This window comes from Bidens hawaiensis, unplaced genomic scaffold, assembly GCF_021521415.1.
Source record: "Bidens hawaiensis isolate Kalapana, Puna unplaced genomic scaffold, B.hawaiensis_p1.1 tig00020528_1, whole genome shotgun sequence".
NCBI lineage: Eukaryota > Viridiplantae > Streptophyta > Magnoliopsida > Asterales > Asteraceae > Bidens > Bidens hawaiensis.
The window spans coordinates 21,926-47,958 of NW_027493141.1; the positions used below are offsets into that span (position 1 = coordinate 21,926).

The window sequence follows — 26,033 nt, forward strand, 5'->3', positions numbered from 1 at the left end:
AACCGGGAACCGTTTTCACCTAAATTTAAGAACCGAAACCGTACTCGAAATACAATAATATGGTTCGGATCTTGCGGTTCGTTTTCGGTTCCCTGGTTCTGGCGGTTCGAAACCGTGAATTGCTCACCCCTAATTAAAATATATATGAAGTTTTATATATTTCTACTCGTGATAACACAGATTTAACATAATAATAATAATAATAATAATAATAATAATAAAATGAGGATGAGAAAGAAACCTGTTTCATAGAATCCACAAGCCTCCTTCCTATTGTCAGGCCTCACGGCCCCTATCACCTCTAAATTTATCATATGAAATGAAAAAAAATCAATTTGATATATTTTAATTTCCGGTTTTATATGCTGCTTGATTATACAATTGTTAATTGTAGAATATAAAATCAGGTAAATATTTGTTATACACAGAATGTTAAGGACACCAAATTTATCATGATCAATCAATTTCAAATTCTACATATTATAAGGATAACTATATCATCAAAATTTAGGTAATATGATTTTTTGGATAATCATGTTTTTGGGATAAACTAGAGTAGATGATCTCAAATGACATTATTAATTGTTTAAAATGTATTATATTTTATGAATGTGTGCTATAAAAGAGTTATAAGCATACCTATATGTTATCTTATTAAGAGTTACAAGCATACATGGACTAAAGATTTTGATTTGTGATAAACAATGTATACCAAGCAATACAATCACAAATGTAGTGTACAAGGAATGTTTTGCTTATTTGTAACATATTTGTGTAATCTTAGTTATGTAATTTTAATGTAAACTGTAACTGTATAAAATATATGATCATTTTGTTAACTATATTTCACTTAATGGTTAAAGTATAATATTTTCATCAATTACTCGTGTAATACACGGGGCTCAAACTAGTTATTAAATAAATGTATAAATTTACAATATACATGATTAGATCTAACGGAAAATTTTAACTGGGTCAAAGCCAAATGACTTAATGTGATAGAGTTTGTTAAACATAAAGTATATTTTTTATCATTTAGTTTGCTAAAAGACAACCATTAAAAAAAGGGATTACTCTATAAAATAGTAACCAACTTTAAAAGTTGTTCCAATCAGGTCACTGATAAAAACTTTTGTTCCAATCAAGTCATTGAACTTTCTTTTTTGTTCAAATCCTAGATATTTTACCCGGATAACAGGTAATCTAGTTTTTTTTAATTTTTCAATGTTTTTACTTTGCATAATAACTTTTGAAGGTTACAAAAATTAGTAAAAATTCGAAATATAAATTTAAAATTTCGAAAATTTGAAAAAAGTTTGGAAAATTGCAATAAATTGCAAAAAAATAAAAAAAATTTCAAAACGGGTCGGAATGCGTTAGGATCAACAGATTCGGGTTAGAATGGGTCAAGGTCGAAACGGGTCAAAACGGGTTTCAAGTCAGTTTTTTTTTTGACCAACGAATCAGCGCGTTTTCAACACGTTACAGCTCGTTTTAACAACAAAAGCTCGTTTAAGCGATTATTTCAGTTCGTTTCAGCACTTAACAGGTTTAAACGATTTTTCATCTTGTTTCAACACCTAACAGCTCGTTTAAGCGATTTTTCAGCTCGTTTTAGCACCCAATAGCTCGTTTAAGCTATTTTTCAGCTCGTTTCAGCATCTAACAGCTCGTTTAAGCAATTTTTCAGCTCGTTTCAGTATCTAACAGCTCGTTTAAGCGATTTTCAGCTCGTTTCAGCACTTAACAGCTCGTTTAAGCTCGTTTCGCTTAAACGAGCTGTCAGGTGCTGAAACGAGCTGAAAAATCGCTTAAACGAGCTGTTAGGTGCTGAAGCGAGCTGAACAATCGCTTAAACGAGTTGTTAAGTGTTGAAACGAACTGAAAAATCTCTTAAACGAGCTTTTGCTTTTAAAACGAGCTGTAACGTGTTGAAAACGCGCTGATTCGTTGGTAAAAAAAAAGCTGACCCGAAACCCTTTTTTACCAGTTCCGATCTTGACCCGTTCTAACCCGAACATGTTGACCCTAACCCGTTCCGACTCGTTTTGAACATTTTTTTATTTTTTTTTCAATTTTTGCAATTTATTGCAATTTTCCGAACTTTTTTTTGTAAATTTTTGAAAATTCAAAATTATATTTCGCATTTTTACTAATTTTCGCAACCTTTAAAAGTTATTATGCAAAGTAAAAACATTGAAAAATTAAAAAAAACCTAGATTACCTGTTATCCAGGTAAAATATCTAGGATTGGAATAAAAATAAAAGTTCAATGACTTGATTGGAACAAAAATTTTTATCAGTAATCTGATTAAAACAACTTTCAAATTGGTTACTATTTTATAGAGTAATCTTTTAACAAAACGTGGTAATATAAACATTTTTGCTATTTTGTAAAAAAAGAAAATATAAAAAAAAACTAGCAAACCAATAAAAATCACAAGAAAGAAACCAGTTTCACAAAATCCACAACCACCACCCTCCCTCCTGTTCTGTGAGGCCCCTATAACCTTCAACCCGATCACTTTTCCTCGCTTAACGTCTGCTTCAACCGTATTTATCTATCTATCTATCTATCGATTCCACCCCTAATCCAACCAATTATGGTTCTTAAACGCCTTCTTCTTGAGGTATATCTCAATTATTATAAATAAATTTCACCTTTTTATTGCTTCAAATCATCCAATCTTTGTTATTACGGGTTACCCATTACCCGATTCGTCTTTGATTGGTTATTACTTTGTTGGTTGCGCTTAATTGTACGGAAACCCTAGCCTTATTCATCCTTTAGGGTTTTTACACAATTTATTTTCATAAAGTTTGCTAATTGCTTAATGGGTTACTTTGTTTTGTGCCTATACAGGTCTCGAAGCAACGGCCGAAGCTAGGCCTTGCGAAAAGCCTGTATGCTAGGTCTTATCTCACTTCCCAGAAGTTCAGATTTGATGCAGGTGTATAATATATTAATAATTTAATAAATGCTTTATGTTGGTTTATATTTGCATTTTTGTTGAGAGTTTTCTATTTGTAGCGAATAAGCTTCCGAACTATCAAAGAAGGTTTCAGTCCAGTTATGTGGGGAGTTTTGCGCAAAAGTTTCGTGACTGTGATGGAGATGGATCGACTAATGCAGCTTATCTTAGAGAGCTTTATCATAGGAATGATCCGGAAGCGGTTATTAGGCTTTTTGAAAGTCAACCTTCTTTGCATACTAATCCGGCTGCGCTTAAGGAGTATGTGAAGGCGTTGGTTAAGGTTGATAGATTGGATGAGAGTGAATTGCTCAGGACTTTGCAAAGAGGTGAGTTAATTATATTAATGCACCTAAAAGGCATGATTAGTATTATAAAGATATTTTAATGGTCATGTCTTGGTTTTTGAAATTTGAGAAGTGTTGATAATTATCTGAACTCAAAATACAAGTAGCTATGAGAAGTCTTTTCAATTCGATTCAAATTTTTATTTCGCGATTCAAATTCCATTCGATCTGTTGACTATTCGATTCGATTCTTTTTGAATTCGATTCAATTCATCACAAATTCGACCCGTTTGTACTTAGAGCTTTTGGGTAGCAACTATTTCATTCCAAACTTGTTTGAGAAGATGGCTAACGATCCTGAGATGTTGAAAAATTGTCTAATGTTGGAAAATGAGGTTGGAACCACCACTACATAAGAATGACCGACTATGCTCTTCTCAGATCCATTGAGAACGGTACTCACAAGCCCATAACCTTGACACATGAAGGACCCATTGATACCCCCTTGAAGGTTATGGGGATGATGATAAGAAACTACTTCTTGAAGATGAAAAGACTTATGGTGTGTTGAGTGTGTGTCTATCTGCTGATATAGCTCAAATGTTGAGAGAGAGTACAACTGCCAAAGGACTTTGGGATGCCTTGGTTGAGAAATTTAAAGGCAATCTTGAGATGAGGAACATCAGAAAGGAAATGTTGAAAGGAGAATTCAACATGTTCAACCATGTTCAAGGAGAGACTGTTGGAAATCTCATTGGGAGATTTGAGAAGCTGATTACCAAGATGAAAAGTGCCAGAATCAACAATGACATGTCACATATTAACTACAAGCTGCTGAATTCACTACCGTACACTTGGAATAGCAGTGTCATTACCATGAAGAGAACAACCAATCTGAGTGTTATTTCTCTACAAGACTTGATCTCCACCATTAAGTCTTTTGAAATGGATGACATGCTTAGGTTGAACAATCATGTTAGCTCTCTGAACCAAGCTGGTATTTCTACAAGTTCTGGAATTAGCTCTACTTTCCTCAGTCAATGACATCCAACCGTTTACCCTGTCGACGATGTTAAGTTGTACATTTCTCACAATGATACCAACAAGGCCTTCACGACTTCAATAAGTCAGCCAGCTTCATCTAACTCAATTTCGTTTCTAAGTGGTAAATGCAAAATTGAGAAACTTGAACTAGGACTATCTCAAAGAAAAATAACCGTGGAAAATTTTGAGATGGTATCTGATAAGTTAAAAGACATCATTGGAGCATATATGGGGGTGAAACAAAAGACTTGTTTGGGATTATGAATTTGTGGCTATTCCATCACCTTTCAATGACAACTACACATTCCTTTATCACTTTAGTTTCAATACCCCTCCCGAGGATAAAATGGTCTATGGAGTTGGTTATGTGCCAAAACCAAAGATATTTGTTCCTCCCACTCACCAAAAAGATTTTTCTTTTGTTTTTTTAAGAAAAACAAAAATGAGTCAATTGACTTGCCAAAAAGATTTTATCTTAATTAAAATTAGAAAATGTTTTAAATATGTGTTCCCGTTTAGAGGGAGCTCCTGTTTAGAGGGAGTCGGATAATATAAAATTATATAATTTTGAGAAAATTTTGAGAAATTGATCCGACATTTGGAAAATGATAGGAATTTATCTTTAACGATTCTAGCACATGGAAATAGTATATCAAAAGCAACAAGATCATTGCTTGATGTGTAGATAGGCTTGAAAAATGAGTAAGTGTCATATTGATATAAACTAAATTATCCGCCTATGCTAGTGGTTTTACCTTTATGAAAACGGTTACATGACTCCACGTTAAGTCGATGAAGGCAAAAATGCTATTAATTAGTCATACACGAGCCCGTTAGTGATTGATCACCATAAAATTATTCTTGTTTTGACATATATATATTCAAATCAAAATGAAAAAGCAGAAAAATTGCAAAATGCTTAAAAGAATTTAAATTCAACACAAAAATGTTGACAATTCTCAACACAAAATGTTGATATTAACAAACAAAAAGGGGCATATTAGAACCACGTAGCGAGGGGCAAACAAGTAAGTCCTAAACACTTTATATGAAGACATGTAAGTCCTAATTTGGCAAGTAAGTCCACGGTTCAACCTTTACTATTTGTAAAAGTTTGCAAAATTTTAAATTAGCTCAAAATGTTTTGATCAATCATTAAGGGGTTGGAGTTAATTCGGGGTGATTTGATGAACACAAACTATTTCCGAGGTATGATGGAGTCAGTAACATGTTGGATTAAATGGTGACCACATAAGTATTGTACTTAATACATACCTTAACGTATCACATTGACATCTAAATACCTTATAAGTTTAAAGTGGACAAAATATATCTACAATCGACTTTGGAATCTTGACATAATAAAATTGAAATAAAAGTGTGATCTAGGACGTTAATATATAATGTGATTTCATGTCGTGATCTTTCTCATCAAAAATATGTAAACTTTTAATGAGTATAATTAGTATATAAAATATAATATAAAATATTTACTCCAAATTATTTTTTTTAATTGTTTTAACTTAAAATTTGTTTTAGGTTTCTTTATTTTATTTTATTTTAAATTTATTTCTTTAAAGTTTGTTATTTATGGCTCTATGTTAACGCTCCATATTGCAAATGTTGTTAATGAGCGGACTGACAAAAATATATCTTGTATATATTTAAGTGTTTCGATTCAGTGTAAAATGTTTTTCGGGTTTAAATTGTAAATATTTTCAGAGTTTGGGGGTTGAGGGTGTAAACTCATTTAAAACTTGAGATGTTTTGACCCTATCGCGAGATAGACTGACCTTATTAAAGGAGAAACCAAAATATCTTTCACTTTATTCTCACACATTTTCCAAAACTCTCTCAAATCTTTCTCTCTCTACCTTATCCACCACCCTTTACCTTCAAACCCTAAACACAATCAAATCTGCTTCAATCGTTGTTATTAACACCTGATAATCATCATAAATGGACACTTTCACCTTCTGTAATTCATCATTTATTGTTTAAATCCTATTTGTTTTGATACCCAGTTCTTCGAAGTTCCAAACAGAACTGTTCTTGAATCAAAAGGGCTTTGTAGGTTGTTGTATGCTTATGTTGATGATGTAATCTTATTATCGTTGTTATAAGGAACATCAAGGTTGGTCTAATCGAGTTTTTGTCATGGTTGTATGGGTTTTTGATTTTTAGGCGGTTTCCGGACAATTTTGGGTCTAATTGACCCTTGAAAGGGTTTTGTTTGTGAAAAGAAAGTGCCCAGAAACGCATATCGAGGTTGATAGAACCCATATATAAAGGAAATTGATGTTTTGGACAAACAGATATATTTGATTCGAATTTACTTTGAATTGAATCGAGTTCTTAGTTTAAGCGAATCGAGTTTAGATTCGATTCGAATCAAATGTCATCACTGAAAATTCCGAAAGGCAGAAGGAACCGAATCATTTTTATGATTCCATTCAAATCGAAATTTTTCTAATCGAATTGATTTTCATCTGAATCGAGTTCAAGACTCAATTCGATTCGTTTGAAACTCGATTCGTTTCAAACTCGAGTCATTCATTCACATTTGGACATTTTTCATTTTTATAGGTTAAAAAGGGTTCAAAATGACTATATTTCCAATCCAATCGAGTCTCTGAAATTCTAATCTATTCGAACTCAATTTCAACCGAATCGATTCTCCAAACTCGATTATATTCAAATAAAACTCGATTCGGTTCTAATTAAACTCGACTCGATTGGTTTTATATTCAATTCGATTAATTTACACTTTGAATATTTTCTTTCAATAATATCCAAATCGAATCTTTTGAAACAAAACTCGATTCAGTTTTTTCTCCTTAAGTGTTTTAAATATTTTTTTCAGTTTACTTTTATTTTTTTTCTTTCTTTTCTTGTTTTATTTTTTCTTCATGTTTATTGTTTTTACATATATATATATATATATATATATATATATATATATATATATATATATATCTTCTAACTCAATGATCAATCCTAATGACATGTCTTATGATTTCTTGTAGCAACACAACATGTATTGTCATTTGGATCTTCCAAGGAAGAGGAGATACCATGTATTCACTTCGATGATCAAGGGTTAAGAGAATGTCCACTGATGCATTCTATCACTGTTAACCCGGAGATACATACTTGTTGGATTGAATAATTTTGGACGAAGGCTAAAACGATAAAGAACATGGATTCTATCACTACTGAGGTAGCTGGGAAGAAATTGACAGTGACGGAGTATGTTGTTCGTAGATCCCTTAACATCAAGGACGTACCACACTATTATTATGAGCGTATCCAGAAGAATGACTTGGAGGGTTATGTTACTAACATTGGGTACGACGTTGTGTGGACTACATGTGAGAAGAGACGTCTACCGCCGTACCGGAGGTTCTTATTCCACGTCATCGCAAACTGTTTATCTGAGCAGAAAGGAGGGTACAACAAGTTGAAGCTGGAATGGATTGGGGTGATGGTCTGCTTGACGAACAAGGTGGAATTCAATTTCTTCCAGTGGTTCCTGAAGTGCATGCAAAGTAATACGCATTCAAAGAACACCTTGATGATGTATCCACGTTTTGTTCAACCGATTCTGGATGATTTGATGACTAATGTTCCAAAGCCAGTGTACCCGAAGGAAGTTGATGATGAAGGAAATGTGTTACCACCTTATGCGCTTCATCATGCCAAGATGGTGAAACAAACAGTATTCAAGGCTATGTTGGAGATCGTTGGAAGAAGTGGGCACAAGTATCAAGGTGATCTGCCCGGTCCTAATTTCGGTTTATTTGCTGGAACCGAACTCAATAGTGAGGAGACTACGGATGAAGAAGGTGTCACACCCCAACCTACGGCGGAAATGCCGGGGCGTGGACTGATTGTCACAGCTCGTAAGGTTACTATCGTGCAAATATTTCAACTTCAAATATCTATTTATTCAATTCAAATAACACCATTATTCATTACAAAAAGAAATCCAAGTAAACAAAACATCAAATAATTCCAATGAACATTTAAAGTCTCAAAATAAACTCTTCTAGCATAAGTCCTTAAACAATTCTTCTAAGTCCGTACTTCACATCAAACAGTGACCTGCATATGCGTTGAAAATAATATAGTTTGTCAACACGAGGTTGAGTGAGCAACACACCAGTTCAGTTATACATATATAATAAAATACGTAGCTGCAACGAGTCAAATGAGATTAACAAATCAACCAATGAGCAAATAAAATGAGATGTCGAAAAGCACAAAGCTAAATCGACTAGCGTATGATCATACTATTTTCTGAGATTTTGCTGGACCTCTCCGAATGCAGTTCACATTGAGCACATAAACATATAGCAAGTATGGCATGAGATTAGTTAACACATAAGACAACGATTGCAGTTTTGTGTATAGATAAAGTGTGAACATATAATAAGTTACGCATATGTCCCCAAAAGTGATAAAACGAGTAAAAAAGGGGAATGTGGTACTCACCTCAAAGATGATCGAGGATGATTAAGATGATGAGAATGAGGAAAGAGGATCACGGGTGAACGTTAACGCCTAAGAGAGTAAATTATGTGATTAAAATAAGGACCTTAATTACGACGCTAGTTAAACGATAACCAATATTATATTTATTTAGGGATTTAATATTTAAACTATTACTTGAATTTAAGAAAATATAAAATACTATTTTTATTTTTTATAAATAAAGTTACTTGATTTACATATATATATATATATTAAAATGCCAGTTTTTAAGTATCTTTATTTATATCTATACATATATATATATATATATATATATATATATATATATATATATATATATGAAAACGAGTCTTAAAAATATATGTGAACGAAAAACAAATATTAAAAGGGTCGGTTTTTAGTTTAAACAATCTTAAGTAATCATTAATATTAATAATATAATTAGTTTTCTTGAAAAATAATAACAAAACCCTTAACAAAAAAGGAAACGGGTCCAGCGTGGATCGAACCCGCGACCCGAGTTTAATATACATACAACCCAACCATGCGAGCTGCAAGTGCAGATTGATTAAAAACTTAGTTCGTTTAATTATAACTAGATCTGATTCTGCCCCTTTTACCCAAGAACCCTAGAATTTCAATTAACCCAAATCGTTTACAATTAATCAAAACCATCTTAGGGGTTTTGTTCCCCTTGCAATCACGACCCAAAACATGTAATTAATTACCTTGACTGGTGAGTAGAAGAGGGAGAACGAGAGAGGAACAGGGCCGGCGCTAAAGGGGTAGTGAACGAGCAATTACAGGTCAAACGAATTCAATTAAATAAGGGGCTATTGTCGGCTATCAATCAAGGAATGAATCCTTGACATTAATTGGATTATATCACTGATTTCGTATACATCCTCGATTTAGGGTGTCAGTTAGGTTAAAGAAGGAAAAACGATTGAAAATTATGTAATTAACATAATTATCTTGTCGGTGAGCCGCGTCTAATCAAAAGTAAACAATTTCCTAATATTAAACTTGATCACAAACAGATTTGGACATTCAATTGAGTGATTTATTGATTCGGGTCCAAGAAACCAGTTTAGACAAAGGGATGGGTAAATGGATAACCAAAGAATCTGGGTTATAACATAAGTTACACTCAGGCCCTTGTAGTTTGAAGATGGATATAGAATGACTGGAACTTTATATATTGGGTTAAAAGTGTCAATGTTAAATAGTTTAAATATAATTATAATAATAATTTATAACTCGATAAACGCGAAAATTTATTAATGATAAGCCCGGACCCAAAGTGGGCCGGGTAATGATTACAAATGATAAAGCGAAAAACCCAACTGTTACAGTATCCCCTAGTTTTGGGAATTTCGTCCCGAAATTAGAGAATCAGCAACGAAAAGATGAGGATACTTGAGTTTCATCTGGTTCTCACGCTCCCACGTAAACTCGGCGCCTTGCTTAGAATTCCAACGAACTTTCACCAAAGGAATGCGGCTTCGCTTAGTAACTTTATCCATATGATCCGTAATCTCAACGGGTTGCTCAACGAAATGCATAGTCTCATCGATACTAACTTCATCGAGAGGGATGTGGAGATTACACTCGGCAAGACACTTCTTGAGGTTAGAAACATGAAACACCGTGTGAATATTAGAGAGTTCAACAGGAAGTTTGAGACGATACGCAACATGACCAACTCTATCAATAATCTCAAAAGGACCAACGAAACGAGGAGCTAGTTTTCCCTTCTTTCCAAAACGAACAACTCCCTTCCAAGGGGAAGTTTTGAGTAAAACAAAATCACCAACATTGAACGCTAGGGGTTTACGTCTCTTATCAGCATAAATCTTCTGACGACTATGAGCAGCAAGGAGATTTTGACGGATTTGAGCAATACGATCAGTCGTTTCTTGGTCTAGTTCAGGACCAGTGATTTGAGATTCACCAACTTCGTTCCAACGGATCAGAGATCGACATTTACGACCATAGAGCGCTTTAAAAGGTGCCATACCAATACTAGAGTGAAAACTGTTATTATAAGAGAACTCGATAAGCGGTAGATGAATATCCCAATTTCCTCCAAAATCGAGGACACAAGAACGGAGCATATCCTCTAAGGTTTGAATCGTTCGCTCAGATTGACCGTCGGATTGCGGGTGATAAGCAGTGCTAAGACCAATCGAGTACCCAAAGCGGATTGAAGCGACTTCCAAAAAATAGAAGTAAAACGACCATCACGATCAGATATAATGGATAACGGAGTTCCATGATGATAAACAATTTTCTCAACGTAAATGCGCGCTAATTGCTCGACAGTATAAGTCTCTTTGATGGGAATGAAATGAGCAGACTTGGTCAGACGATCAACAATTACCCAAATACTATCATGTTGCTTGCGGGTAGAAGGAAGTTTAGTGACAAAATCCATAGCAATACCTTCCCATTTCCATTCGGGGACGGGAGGTTGCTCGAGCAACCCGAAAGGTTGATGATGCTCGGCTTTCACTTTGGAACAAGTGAGACATTTAGAAACATACAAAGCGATATCTTTCTTCATACCAAGCTACCAATAGACATAACGAAGGTCAGCATACATCTTATCCGCACCGGGATGTACGGAATATCGTGACTTGTGAGCTTCGTCCATAATAAATGTGCGAAGATCATCACGATTGGGGATCCATAAGCGGTCCAAAAAATAAAGCAGACCATTAGGTTTAGTTTCAAGTTGGGTTTTAGCACCACACGACATCTCGTCATACATATTGCCTTCGGTGGTGGATTCGTGTTGAGCATCGAGAACACGCTTTTCGAGATCATTTTGAACAAGAACACAAGTAAGAAGTATCGATTTGAAAGGCTTCTTACGACTGAGAGCGTCGGCCACGACATTCGCCTTTCAAGGATGATAGCGAATTTCGCATTCGTAGTCGCTAAGCAACTCGGCCCATCGATGTTGTCTCATATTGAGTTCTTTTTGGTCAAAAATGTGTTGGAGACTCTTGTGATCGGTATACACCACACACTTCGTACCATAGAGATAATGTCTCCAAATTTTCAAGGCAAATACGACAGCACCAAGTTCGAGATCATGCGTCGTATAATTTTCTCGTGAACCTTGAGTTGTCTCGAAGCATAAGCGAAAACCTTGCCTCGTTGCATGAGAACGCAACCAAGACCTTGGTTAGAAGCGTCGCAGAAAACGATAAAATCTTCATTTCCTTCCGGAAGAGCAAGGATAGGAGCATTGCAAAGCATGTCCTTAAGAGTTTCAAAGGATTCTTCTTGCTTTGACCCCCACACAAAGGTTTTACCTTTGTGTGTTAAAGCGGTGAGGGGCAATGCGATCTTGGAATAGTTATGAATGAAACGACGGTAATAACCCGCCAAACCGAGAAAAGAACAAACTTCGGTGGGAGTCGTAGGCGGCTTCCAATTCTTAACAGCTTCGATCTTTGCAGGATCAACATGAATACCCTTTTCGTTAACAATGTAGCCCAAAAACTGAACTTCTTTTAACCAAAACTCGCACTTAGAAAACTTGGCGTACAATTGCTCCTTTCGAAGCAGATCAAGAATGGTATGGAGATGATTCTTGTGGTCGCTTTCGGATTTCGGATAGATCAAAATGTCATCGATGAAAACAATATCGAACTTGTCCAAATAAGGTTTACAAACACGGTTCATGAGGTCCACAAAAACCACGGGTGCGTTTGTCAACCCAAAAGGCATAACACAGAACTCGTAATGACCGTAACGAGTTCGAAAGGCGGTCTTGGGGATGTCATCATCACTAACTCGGAGTTAATGATAACCCGAACGGAGATCGATCTTCGAGAAACATGCGGCTCCTTGAAGTTGATCGAAAAGATCATCGATTCGAGGGAGCGGATAACGATTCTTAACGGTAAGCTTGTTAAGTTCACGGTAGTCAATGCACATGCGAAATGAACCATCTTTCTTCTTGAAAAAAAGCACAGGAGCGCACCAAGGAGAAGAACTCGGGCGAATGAAACCCTTGTCCGAAAGTTCTTGGAGTTGGCTCGAGAGTTCTTGCATCTCGGAGGGTGCAAGACGGTAAGGGGATTTAGCTACGGGGTTAGCTCCTAGTATAAGATCAATTCGGAATTCGACTTGACGAACCGGAGGAAGACCAGTGACATCATCAGGAAAAACATCGGGAAAATCGCGAACAACCGGGATATCGGATAATTCTTCTCTTTCCGCTCTTTTTACACCATGAGAGCTAGGAAGGCGACACATTTCTTGCGCAAATAACATTGAGCTTGAAAGCACGACATGAGATTAATCTTGGACGTTGGAGTATCACCGAAAACCTTAAGAATACGACCGTTTTTTAGGGGTATACGGATGAAATTTTCGAAGCAAACAACTTCCGAACGATTAAGAGTTAACTAATCCATCTTTATGATTACATCGAAACTACCCATTTGCATCGGAATGAGGTCAATTAGAAACTCGACTTTGTTAAGGACTATGACGCAATCTCTAATTACCGAGTCAATCATAATGGAATTCCTGTCGACTACTTCTACGGTAAAAGGTCTAGACAACTTATTCCGAGGCTTATCAATAATATACGGAAAATCCAAAGATATAAAACTCTTATCGACACCCGTATCAATGATTAGGGTCTCATAATCAAGCCCATGTCATGCCTGCACCACTTTAAAGAAAGAAAAAAGATTGAAAATTTTGTAATTAACATAATTATCTTGTCGGTGAGCCGCGTCCAATCAAAAGTAAACAATTTCCTAATATTAAACTTGATCACAAACAGATTTGGACATTCAATTGAGTGATTTATTGATTCGGGTCCAAGAAACCCGTTTAGACAAAGGGATGGGCAAATGGATAACCAATTAAGAATGTGGGTTATAACATAAGTTACACTCATGCCCTTGTAGTTTGAAGATGGATATAGAATGACTGGAACTTTATATATTGGGTTAAAAGTGTCAACGTTAAATAGTTTAAATATAATTATAATAATAATTTATAACTCGAAAAATGTGGAAATTTATTAATGACAAGCCCGGACCCGAAAGTGGGTCGGGTAATAATTACAAATGATAAAGCGAAAAACCCGAAGTGTTACAGAAGGTGATTATAGTGGAGATGATGATGTTGAAAGTGGTGAGGGTCAAGAGCATGACAGTGAGGCCACTGATTCTGACACCGACGTCGAGGGTTAACATCGTACCAAGATGCTTCATGATAAAAAGAGGAAAGCTATGTAAGGCCAATATTTGTGACTTGTGATATCAAAACATGAAACCGTTATATATTTTAAGGTCAAGTTAATAATTAAATCTGACGAGAAGACCATACACGAAACAAGAGCTTCGAGACGCGCGTTTAGCTTCAATGATATAAGGCTTCTAGAAGATATGGTGTTAGGCTATAAATATGACCTTTTGTATTATTGTATGTGTGTGTTTTGTATGGTGTAAATCACCCACCCAAGGGGAGCTTACCTTGCGTGGGGTCGGTTCTACTAATATATGCCATCTTTTACCCGAAAATGAGATCGTTCATCTATATCTTATATTTATGTTTTATCTATGTTCGGTCGTCTGATTACCGCACCCGTCTTGACACTTTGTATCAAGAGAAAAACCTTTCGTATGGTCATTTTGGGACTTACAATTGGTATCAGAGTTGGTCGAATCTTATGAATAAACTTTTCTCTTGATGTTCGGTATCTATTTTCGCTATTACCCGAACCGAGACGTTAAAACCCGTTGAAATTTGAAAATAAAGTTTCTAGATCTAGAACTAAAGTTGAAAATAAAGTGGGAAATAAGCATGTTTGAAGCTTCTCCTCGTAGATCCGGGTGTTTGGGATCTACAGGTGCTAGATCCGGGCGTTTCGGGAACCGTTCCGCCATACTCACGAAAGTCCGACCCTACGGTTCTTCCCAGCGACGAGTTCAAAGTTGAAGATGTAAAATATCAAACTCCGATACACGAGTTTCAGTTATTTCAGGTCGTAGCAACTGTTGGATGAATATGTGACCGAAGGGTTTGCCGGTAACTGTTGGCGGTGGTAGATGGTGGTTATCTGGGTTTCTATATATTAAAAAAACAAATCGAATCGAATCCATATCGATTCTAATCGAACCCATTCAATTCGAATCGAACTAGAGTCGATTCGAATCAAATCGTTTTTCCGGCAACGACGAGAAAGAAAGAAATAAATGAAGAAGAAAGAAGACGGAGACTGAGGTGTCCATCGCAGTGTTTTTGACGGTGGTGTGAGAGGATGGAGGGTGACGTCGGTGATGGTGTGAAGATTGGGTGGCCGGAAACGCTTTTCCAGCCGTCTCCGTTCACTTGAGGCGTTTTTCGGCAAGGCTCACCGGAATCGGTTTCCGGCGCCATTTGGTTAGAGCGACTGCTGGTGATGATGTTGGGATGGAGTTGTGACCAGAGGTGGAGTTAATATAAAAATTCCGACGATGGTGGCGGTAATTGGTTTTCCGGTGGGGTCGATGATGGCCGGAATGGCGGCTGGTTGGTGATGGTGGCTGCCAACTTGAGAATAAGTTCCCTCTATTATATTTCGTGCCCTAATCAAATCTGGGCTTATATATGGTAATGGGCTAGGCTGTTTGGGCCCAATGTATGGGATATTTAAGTAATGGACCCACTGGGCTTCAATCTCATGCTTTGACAACTTGGGCTGCTGGGTTTTTCCTTTGGGCCAAGTAGAATGCTTGTGTTTCATATATTTGGGCTGATTATGTGGAACAATTTTTGGCCCGAGCAAGTGTTTTATTTTTCGGGGTTGACCAAACTGAAGAAAGTCAAAATTTGCTCGGGTTTCGTCATTGTTGGATCGTGTTCAAAGCATATTATTTTCACATTATTTTAAAGGCGCTAAAAAGGGAAATAATAGGCTTTGTCGTTTGATCGTTGTCCCCAATAGTTCTTCTGAACCTATATTGCTTGAAGATCCGAGATGGATAAAGATGCGATAACTCCTTCATGAATGAATTACGTGCATCATACTTTTAGGGGGTGATTGAAGAGGCTTCAGCTTTATCGGGTTGATTCGTGAAGATGCGAGACACTGTTTCAACAAATTTTTTTGATATCATAAATCAAGGGGATGATTGTAAGGCAAATATTTATGACTTGCGATATTTGATCGTTATACATTTTAAGGTCAAGTTAATAATTAAAGCCGACGAGAAGACTGGACACGAAACAAGAGCTTCAGGACGCGCGTTTAGCTTCAATGGGAAAAGGCTTCTAGAGGATATGGTGTTAGTATATAAGCATGACCTTATGTATTATTGTATGTGTGTGTTTTGTATGGTGTAAATCATCCACCCAATGGGGCTCACCTTGGGTGGGGTTGGTTCGACTAATATATGTTTAATTTTTAACCGACAACGATATCGTTCATCTATATCTCATCTTTATGTTTTATTTATGTTCGGTCGTTTGATTTACCGCACCTGTCTCGACACTTGGTATCAAGAGCAAAACCATTCGTTTGGTCATTTTGGGACCTACAAGCTATCAGTAAGCCTTATGTTGGTGGTTCGTCCCAACAACAACAGGATGAGGAAGAAGAAGAGGAACCCGAGCGACCTCTGAAACGTTTGAAGAAAGCCAAGGATTTTAAGAAGTCTGGGCCTTTAAAGATGCTGACATCAGTTAAGGTAATCTTTTTCTCTGCTCCTGTTGTGACACAACCACCAACAACCACCCAAGTTGACCCACACCAAGCCTCACCAACCATCCATCCCGCACCATAGAAACTCTAAAAGGCAAACTAGTGCGTGTGTCGAGACTTACAACCAAAACCATAGCCAAATTCAAATCCACCTATAGGAGACTCCATGACTCACCATAACCTATCCCGAACAATCCCCCACATACAAAAACCAACCCCTACAAGGCCTTCCCTTACCGCAAATAACCAAACCTGAAACCGAACCTACACATTCCTCACCCATCCAACAAACACCTATCTCTCCACCTCGGACTACCTCACCAATATCATCTCCATTTAGCTCATCCTTTACCTAACCACTTAGGGGAACCACATTCTGGTTAACCACATGCACTGCCTCACTTACTACCTTACCCATAACGAGTCTTACCCAGATATCCACCGAACCCTCAAGCTTACCTTTAGCCTTAACCTCACCCTTAGCCACCCAAACCATAACCATGCCTACCCAAACCTCACCACAATCCATATTCTCAATCACACCACCCGCAATCACCCAAAGCCCAGTCATATAAGCCATTCCATTGTCAAGTGGAAAGTTTAGGAAGTCCCCAATCTACCAGGATCCTATCCTTGATAGGATTCAGGAACTGGAGGAATCAAACGAGAAAAAATTAAAACGATAACACCTAATGATCAAGTTCGTTAAAGAACAACAAGATACAAATAAGAAGGTGATGAAAGAACAAACTTCTTTTGCAGATAGGGTTGCTCAGTTGGAGCAAGACAAGGATGTTGATAGAGCCCTGATTGAGGGTCAATATCTGTGGATCGAGACTCTTCAAAACCAAGTCAACAATCAACACACTTTGTTGACTAATCAATCCTTGTTGAATGTTGAGCGCCATGATGAGGTGACGTGTCTTGAATCAAGGTATCACGTCTTGAGACTGATCTACCTTCCTCCTCAAACCTCGCACAAAATTTGACGAGAGAGTTAGAGTTAGGTGTTGACAAGACGATGATCGAGGTTGAAGGACTTGATTATCGAGTACGTATGTTGGAGGGTGAATCAAGTTCCTCAAGAAATATTGGAACGCTGATTGGTGAAAATGCAGATCTGAGATCCGAGGTTGAACGGCGTAGACTCAAAATAGAGCAACATGACCGCTTTACAAACGCTCAAAGCATGGTGAATGAAGCTCTAGTAAACCGATATATTGCTGACGTAGAAGTAATGAAACTGATAGATGATATTGTAAAAGTTAGTTTTTATTATTTTACAAATCTGTTGTGCAAGTCTGATTTGGGAAGCCTGCTGGTAAGCTGTTTTGCGACTATGATATCTCATAAACGACAAGACCAAATGGGTTGGTTTCACTTCTGGAACTTAATATGTTGAGTTAGGAATCTAACCCAATTGGTCTTGCATTAATTGGATTTGTCATTTAACGGGAATAACAAGTAACATTCTGTTGCGCATGATAATGATTGCTGTGTGTTTGCTGTGATGTTTTGATCATTGTGATAATAATATATATGATAAAAATATAAGAAAAATATTTTTAGAAACCTAACTCAGGTTTTCTTCTGTGATGATTTTTGGTGATTTATTTGACATGTTAGAATTTATTAAATAGAGTAATATTGTTGAGTGAAAATCTGCCTGGACAATTTAGCTGCTGTATTACTTGAATTGTCATGAAAAGTGCATAACTGATCGATGTTTGCTATGTTTTGACTAAATTGCCCTTGTGGGGGATAATTGCTAGTAATGTCAATGTTAATACTTGACACTTAAGTAGTTGTTCAAACATCTAACGTATCACCAACGTGTTTGTCGAGTCGCACTTATTTCACAAATGGAACACGAAACGCATCTCATGCATAAGTTGTATGTGTCGAGTCTAGGGACTCACTCGTAGTTTAATTACTTAGAAAATCTCGTTTTTGTTTTTAGAACACTAGGGAGGATTTTCTGTGACGCACACCTTTTTCTTGGATCTTTTTGGTTATCTTCGCAAACAGTGAGTTTCACGTCCCCTTTTTACTCTTTTTAAACGCTTTTATTTGGGGGAGATAACATACTCCAACGCTGTAGATTTTGTTTAGTTTTTATATATCACTTGTAAGGCTAAGTGACAAACAAACCAACCAAAGTCCTTCATAACATTGAACCGGTTAATATTTGGATAATAGCGAGTCACTGTAGAGTAGTACTACTGGGTTTGACAAACCCCACCCAACTCTAAACTCGACTGTAGGTCGAGTGGGTGTAATCTTGCCTAACACATTACCATGGTCGTGGTTGACATGGTGGCAAGGCAATTGATAAACAGTCAGCTTCGGTGTCGAACACTTACTAATACATGCTTGATAGGTTAGCTACCTATTGATATATAATTGACTTAACACTATCTAGTAACGCAAACGCAAACATAAACACTTTATTTATATAAATATGTGAACTCACCAACCCTGTGTTGACACTTTTAATATGTTATCCTCAGGTAGCCGAGGCGAGCGCGCGGTATAGGAACATGCATTCGCTAAATACCATCGCTTTGAAAACTTATTTTAATTTTTATCTTAATAACATGGGTTTTTAAGTCGTCCTGTGTGGCGCAAACTTTTTGGTTTACAATTTACGCTTCCGCATTATATTTAAGACTTAATGTCTTGTTGGTTTGAAAACTTTAAACATGGTGTTTGATTATAACTAATGATTCTGATCCTGTTAGTTCACACCCTCTGACGATAAAACTCCGTTAGTGGATTTTGAGGGTGTGACAGATTGGTATCAGAGCCATTGGTTCTAGCGAACTAGAATTGCATGCATACTAGACTATAACTGCAACGACCCATTAGTTATAATTATACGCAATGCATATATAAATATATATTATATTTAGTCCTTCGTTTTCTTTATCTCTTTACCTCATTCACTCATACGCGCGCATACACGACTTATCCTGTAAGGATGTCGACGCCATCATCATCATCATTCGACTCGGTGTCTCACGTCCCTGTTAAGGAACCGCAGCTACCCGACTCATACCACCTCGAGTAGTCCCGACACTAGCAGCCCCTGCACCGAGGAGACACTACCCATCTGGAGACATGTACGACGACAAGGGTAACTGGAGTTGGTACCCGAGTTTGATCGAGCGGTTTGTTTACCGAGAGAAAGTTCCCCCGCTACCTCTCCTGGGCTGTCCCTTGTCTTTTAACACACTACCATACCTAACCCTACCGATGGAACACGCTTTTGCAGCTCTCGCCTCCTGTTTAGAGCGTGAAGTAGAGATTATGCGCTCGACGAGAGCGAATGTTACTGGATATATAGGGGATGGAGCTGAGGCTAGGAAGAGAATTTCCTACCTGACTAAATCCATGAAGGAAACTTGATGCTCATGTTCATCTAATGAGGCTAGTACTCAAGATACAATCAGAGATGATAGACTAGCAAGACGAAGTTTGGAAAGTAAGGAGCCTTGCGGCAGTAGCTCTAGCTCGTTGCAAGACACTAGAGGCGCGAATTGCCTCTAACGCAGCTGAACCTGAGGAGGATCCTGAACAAATCAAACGTTGGACGCGGTCGGGGTAACATTAACCAAACTGCAGCAGAACTCCAAACCCTACTGAATGACCATGCGGCGGCAGCTCTAGCTGCGCACGTTCAGAATCAAGCCGGAGGTCAAGCCGGAGTCTGTACTTTCAAGAACTACCTAGACTGCAAGCCCAATTCGTTTAAGGGCACTAAGGGAGCCATAGGTTTCCTGCGTTGGGCCAAGAAGGCAGAATCATCTTCTGAGATGTGTAACTGGCCACCAGTAAGTAGGGTCAAGTTTGCTGCTGGAACGCTGCAAGATTCCGCCCTCACCTGATGGAACTCTAATGTGCAAATTCTTGGGTTGGAATTGGAAAATTCTATGAACTGGGAGGAATTCAAGAACATGATGCGGGAAGAGTATTGTCCTAGAGAGGAAATCGCAAAGTTGGAGTCGGAATTTTGGGCGCTGAAGATGGTGGGTTCTGAGATTGAAGCCTACACCACCCGTTCCCATGAGCTAGTAGTGATGTGCCCGCGGATGGTTGATCCGCCAAGTTAGAGAATCGAGATGTATATCGATGGTTTGGTACCCAAGATTCAGGGTATGGTGACGTCTTCTAAACCAACCACTATTCAACAAGCGATCCGAATAGCCCACAAGCTGACGGATCAAGCAGTAGCACAAGGTGCGTTACCACCTAGAGATTCCACCTCTAAAACCCGTGACAACTCAAGAACTGACAACAACAACAACTTTGGGAATGGAAAGAGGAATTCGACAACACCAGGTCCTCATCATCGAACCCCCCACAGCAACAACACCACCGTAAACCTGAACTCGCTCGGAACTTCAATAATCAGGGTTCCAACAATAACAACAATGATGGCGGACAGGGTTCGAGTGGCTATGCTGGAAAGTACCCGAAGTGCAACAAGTGCAACTATCACCATGCTTGCTCATGCGGCCATATCAAGTGTTTGCGATGCGGTAAATTGAGTCATCAGGCCAAGGACTGTAGGGGATACCTAGCGGCTAAGGGTGCTCCTAAACAGACTACAGCAACGAAAGGTTGCTTTGAGTGTGGTCAAGAGGGTCACTTCAGGAAGGATTGTCCCAAACTGAAGCAGAATGAGAACAATGGAGGCAATAACAGTGGCGGGAGCAGTGGTAAAGGTAGAGCTTTCGTCAATGGGTCGGGCCAGGCCCGCAACGATCCGAATGTGGTTACCGGTAAGTTCCCTGTGAACGACTGTTTTGCTTCTGTTTTGTTTGACACTGGAGCTTTTAGGAGTTTTGTATCGAAAGCCTTTAGTAAACTCTTAGACTTAACTCCAACCCGGTTAGGTGCTAAATTTCCTGTTGAATTAGCCGACGGTAAGTCTATAGAAACAACTCATGTACTAGCGGGATGTAAGTTGAAACTGTCAGGTCATACTTTCGATGTCGACCTCATACCCTTTACGCTTGGTAGTTTTGATGTCGTTGTCGGCATGGACTGGCTATCCGATAATAGAGCTGAGATTATATGTCACGACAAGGTAGTCCATATCACTACCTCTTCCGGAGAAATCATCCCGATACAGGGCGAGAAGAACGGCATGACTACAAGCATCATCACCCTCATGAAGGCGCAAAAATATTTACGAAAGGGTCATCCGGCGATTTTAGCTCATATTGTCGAGAAACCCGCGGAGGAGAAGCGAATCGAAGACATACCGATTGTGTGAGATTTTCCGGAAATCTTTCCGGAGGATTTGCCTAGACTCTCACCTATTCGACAAGTCGAGTTCCAAATCGATTTAACCCCCGGTGCTGCACATATAGCACGAGCCTCGTATCGGCTCGTACCGGCGGAGCTTCAGGAGTTGTCCACTCAATTACAAGACTTGTTGTATAAAGGTTTTATCCGACCTAGCTCATCACCATGGGGAGCCCCTGTCATATTTGTCCAAAAGAAGGACGGGACTTTCCGCATGTGCATCGACTACCGGGAATTGAACAAGGTGACGGTCAAGAACCGTTATCCCCTACCCCGAATTGATGATCTTTTCGACCAGCTTCAAGGATTGGGTTACTACTCGAAGATCGATCTAAGATCTGGTTACCATCAATTAAGAGTGCGCGAAGAAGACATTTCAAAGATGGCTTACAGAACTCGGTACGGTCACTACGAGTTTTCGGTTACGGCTTTTGGCTTAACCAACGCACCAGCTGTATTTATGGATCTCATGAACAGAGTATGCAAGGCGTACCTCGACAAGTTTGTTATCGTTTTCATAGATGATATCCTCGTTTACTCCAAGAACAAGACCGACCATGAAGAGAACCTGAGGTTAATCCTGGAATTGCTAAAGAAGGAACAACTGTACGCTAAACTCTCGAAATGCGAATTTTGGCTTCTTGAGGTTCACTTCTTAGGGCATGTGATCAATGAGAATGGTATCCATGTCGATCCAGGAATGGTGGAGGCCATCAAAAACTGGGAAGCACCTAAGACTCTGACTGAGGTGCGACAATTCCTAGGACTGGTTGGCTACTACCAACGTTTCATTGAGGGATTTTCCAAGATTGCTCAACCCCTTACCGCATTGACACACAAGGGTACTAAGTATAATTGGGGTGATGCGCAGGAATCTGCCTTCCAACTGTTGAAACCCAAACTCTGTAGCGCCCCTATAATAGCCCTCCCCGAGGGAACGGAAAACTTTGAAGTGCACTGTGATGCATCGATACAGGGTCTCGGTTGCGTGTTGATGCAACTCAAGAAAGTTATAGCCTATGCCTCCTTACAACTACGGATCCACGAGAAGAACTACACGACCCATGACTTGGAACTCGGAGCTGTGGTGCTTGCTCTTAAGATATGGAGACATTACTTGTACGGTACCAAGTTTACCATTTACACCGACCACAAGAGTCTCCAACATATCTACGATCAAAAGGAGTTGAACATGCGACAGCGTCGATGGGTCGAGCTACTTAAGGATTATGACTGTGCCATCAAGTACCTCCCGGGCAAGGCCAATGTAGTGGCCGATGCTCTCAGCAGAAAGGAAACCGATAAGCCTAGACGAGTGCGAGCATTACAACTCACGATTCACGCCAACTTACCTGATCAGATTCGTGATGCTCAACTCGAAGCGTTGAAAGATGATAACCTCCCATCAGAACTCATGCGGGGCATGGACAAGCATCTTGAAACCAAATCGGACAGGGTCTGATATTTTGAAAACCGGATTTGGGTCCCTCGATACGGAGACTTGAGGAATCTGGTGATGGACGAAGCGCACAAGTCCCGATATTCCATTCACCCTGGCTCAGATAAAATGTACCATGACCTAAAGGCACTTTACTGGTGGACAAACATGAAAGCCGACATTGCCACCTACGTGAGCAAATGCTTGACTTGTGCAAGAGTCAAAGTGGAATATCAGAAAACATCTGGTCTGCTACAACAACCGGAACTCCCAACGTGGAAATGGGAACACATTTCCATGGATTTCATCACGGGATTACCCAAAACGCCGACGTGATGCGACACCATCTGGGTGATCGTTGACCGGTTGACGAAATCTGTGCATTTCTTAGCGATCAAGGAATCAGACAAAATGGAAAGACTAACTCGCATCTATATGAAAGAAGTAGTGTCTAGACACGGAGTGCCTGTCTCAATCATATCTGATCGAGATTCCCGTTTCACTTCGCACTTTTGGAAGTCGTTACAGAGAGCACCAGCCACCCGCCTTGATATGAGCCTGTGAACGCACCATTCAGACTTTGGAAGACATGTTGCGTGCATGCGTGTTGGATTTCGGAAAAGTTGGGAACCTCACTTGCCCTTGGTAGAGTTTTCGTATAATAACAGCTACCACGCAAGCATTAAAGCAGCGCCGTTTGAAGCGTTGTACGGAAGGAAGTGTCGATCACCTCTTTGCTGGCAGAAGTGGGTGTAGCCAAATCACTGGTCCAGAACTAGTACTTGAAACTCTGAAAAGATTATCCAAATCCGAAACCGCATGGCAGCAGCACGAGATCGCCAAAAGAGTTATGCCGACAAGCGCCGAAAACCTCTGGAATTCCTAGTGGACGACCAAGTTTTACTCAAAGTCTCACCTTGGAAAGGTGTAGTTCGCTTTGGAAAGCGAAACAAACTCAATCCACGATACCTTGGCCCATACCGGATAACTGAACGCGTTGGTCCGGTAGCATACCGATTGGATTTACCAACAGATTTCAGTGGCGTACATAACGTTTTCCATGTATCCAACTTGAAGAAATGCCTTTCTGACGAAACACAAGCAGTTCCTTTGGGTGAGTTGCAAGTTGATGAACAGCTACGCTTCATCGAAGAACCAGTCAAAGTTTTGGATTGGGAAATCAAAACACTCAAACACAGCAAAATTTCCATCGTTAAAGTTCGTTGGAACTCGAGACGTGGACCAGAGTTCACGTGGGAACGCGAGGATCAAATGATGAAAAAGTATCTTCACCTTTTTGTAGGGTTGACCAAACAACGAAAACCGCGAAAGTCGACAAACCGTCAGAAATCACCGGAGGTACGAATTAAATTTCGGGACGAAATTTCTTTCTACTAGGGGATGATATGACAAACAGAAAATTTTTTGCCTTTTTCAGACACCCATCGCGACTTGACTCAAATTTTTGGGACGAAAATTCTTTCGACATGGGAATGATGTGACACTCGTCAATTTCAGGTTAACTCCGTTAATCCGAACTCCGTTAATTCAAACTTAAGATTACAAGAACTGTAACGCATATCTCCTTACTTTTAAACTAGGGTTTAAATGACGCATGACAATCACTACACAAGTAGTCTTTCGGAATTCACCGAAACACACACGAGTCGACTCAAACCGTTGGTGAACAAACAATAATTAATTGATAGTTATGTGTTAATCTATGTGTTACTTGATATTTATATATATATATATCACTAAATTCAAGAAGCAAAAGCCTAGTTTATGCTAGAAATTGATTAACTAGAAGTTCAGGGGGCTAAGTGTAAAATAATTAATAATATAATCAAATTATTACACAACCCTGACTCCCTCCCTCCCCTTGTACGATCGTTCTTGTCCTCCCTCCCTCTCTTGGCAGCCGTAACACACATAACACACACATCTACAAGTATTTTTCAAGTTTTGTTGGAGGATTCAAGGTGCAAGATAGGTAATTAACATCCCCTCTAGCTATTCTAATGATTTAATTATGATATTGAGCATGTTAATCAAAACCCTAAATCTTGATATTGATGATTGAAGATGAGTTAGGGTTTAATTATGTGTTTGTTGATGATTGCTAGTGAATTGATAACTAGTTATGTTGTTATTGATTGTTAATTACATGTTTCTTGAAATTGAACTTTGAAGTAATGTAAGTCCCGAATCTGGATCACTATAATATGATACCAACCAAACGAGTATTGGTGCGGAATACCAATGCTCGGTTATTCAAGAGCACAAGTGATAACAAGTAAACGAACACAAAGTTGCTTCAAAATACACGTATATTGATTACGTCGGGTGCTTAAGCACTAACAATACTTGAATGATAATAAGAATGAACAACCCTAACCCTATACATTACACATCTATATATAGGGACACCAACCCAAGCCGGCCCAATGTACACCAAGCCCACCGAGAACACAATTGTGTTCTCGGTTTACATAAACACCCAAAACCAAGTCCAACTAAGCATTAGACAAACTCAAACCACAAAACTAGGCCCAACAATCTCCCCCTTGGTTTGTAGCTTTGTCTTTACTCTTCCTCCATGTAACCGATATTCGCATCCTGCAAACCTCCTTGCCAAAACTTGTTATTTATGATAGGGGCAACCATGCAAGTGTATTCTTTGGCAGCTGCTTCAAAAAGGCCATCGGCACTGATCTGATGAGTGCTAAGTGTCTTGATATCCCTCTCATGAAATTTCAACAAATCTT

At 38.8% G+C, this 26,033-nt stretch overlaps 1 pseudogene across 1 annotated transcript; it reads left to right on the plus strand.

Moving 5' to 3' along the window:
- Positions 1–268: 268 nt before the first annotated feature.
- On the plus strand, positions 269–3,360 carry LOC143561067 (ATP-dependent zinc metalloprotease FTSH 4, mitochondrial pseudogene; annotated as a pseudogene). Its single transcript, XR_013140227.1, has 4 exons — positions 269–299; positions 2,511–2,630; positions 2,864–2,951; positions 3,032–3,360. The product of XR_013140227.1 is annotated as an ATP-dependent zinc metalloprotease FTSH 4, mitochondrial pseudogene (transcript).
- The last annotated feature ends 22,673 nt before the right edge of the window (positions 3,361–26,033 follow it).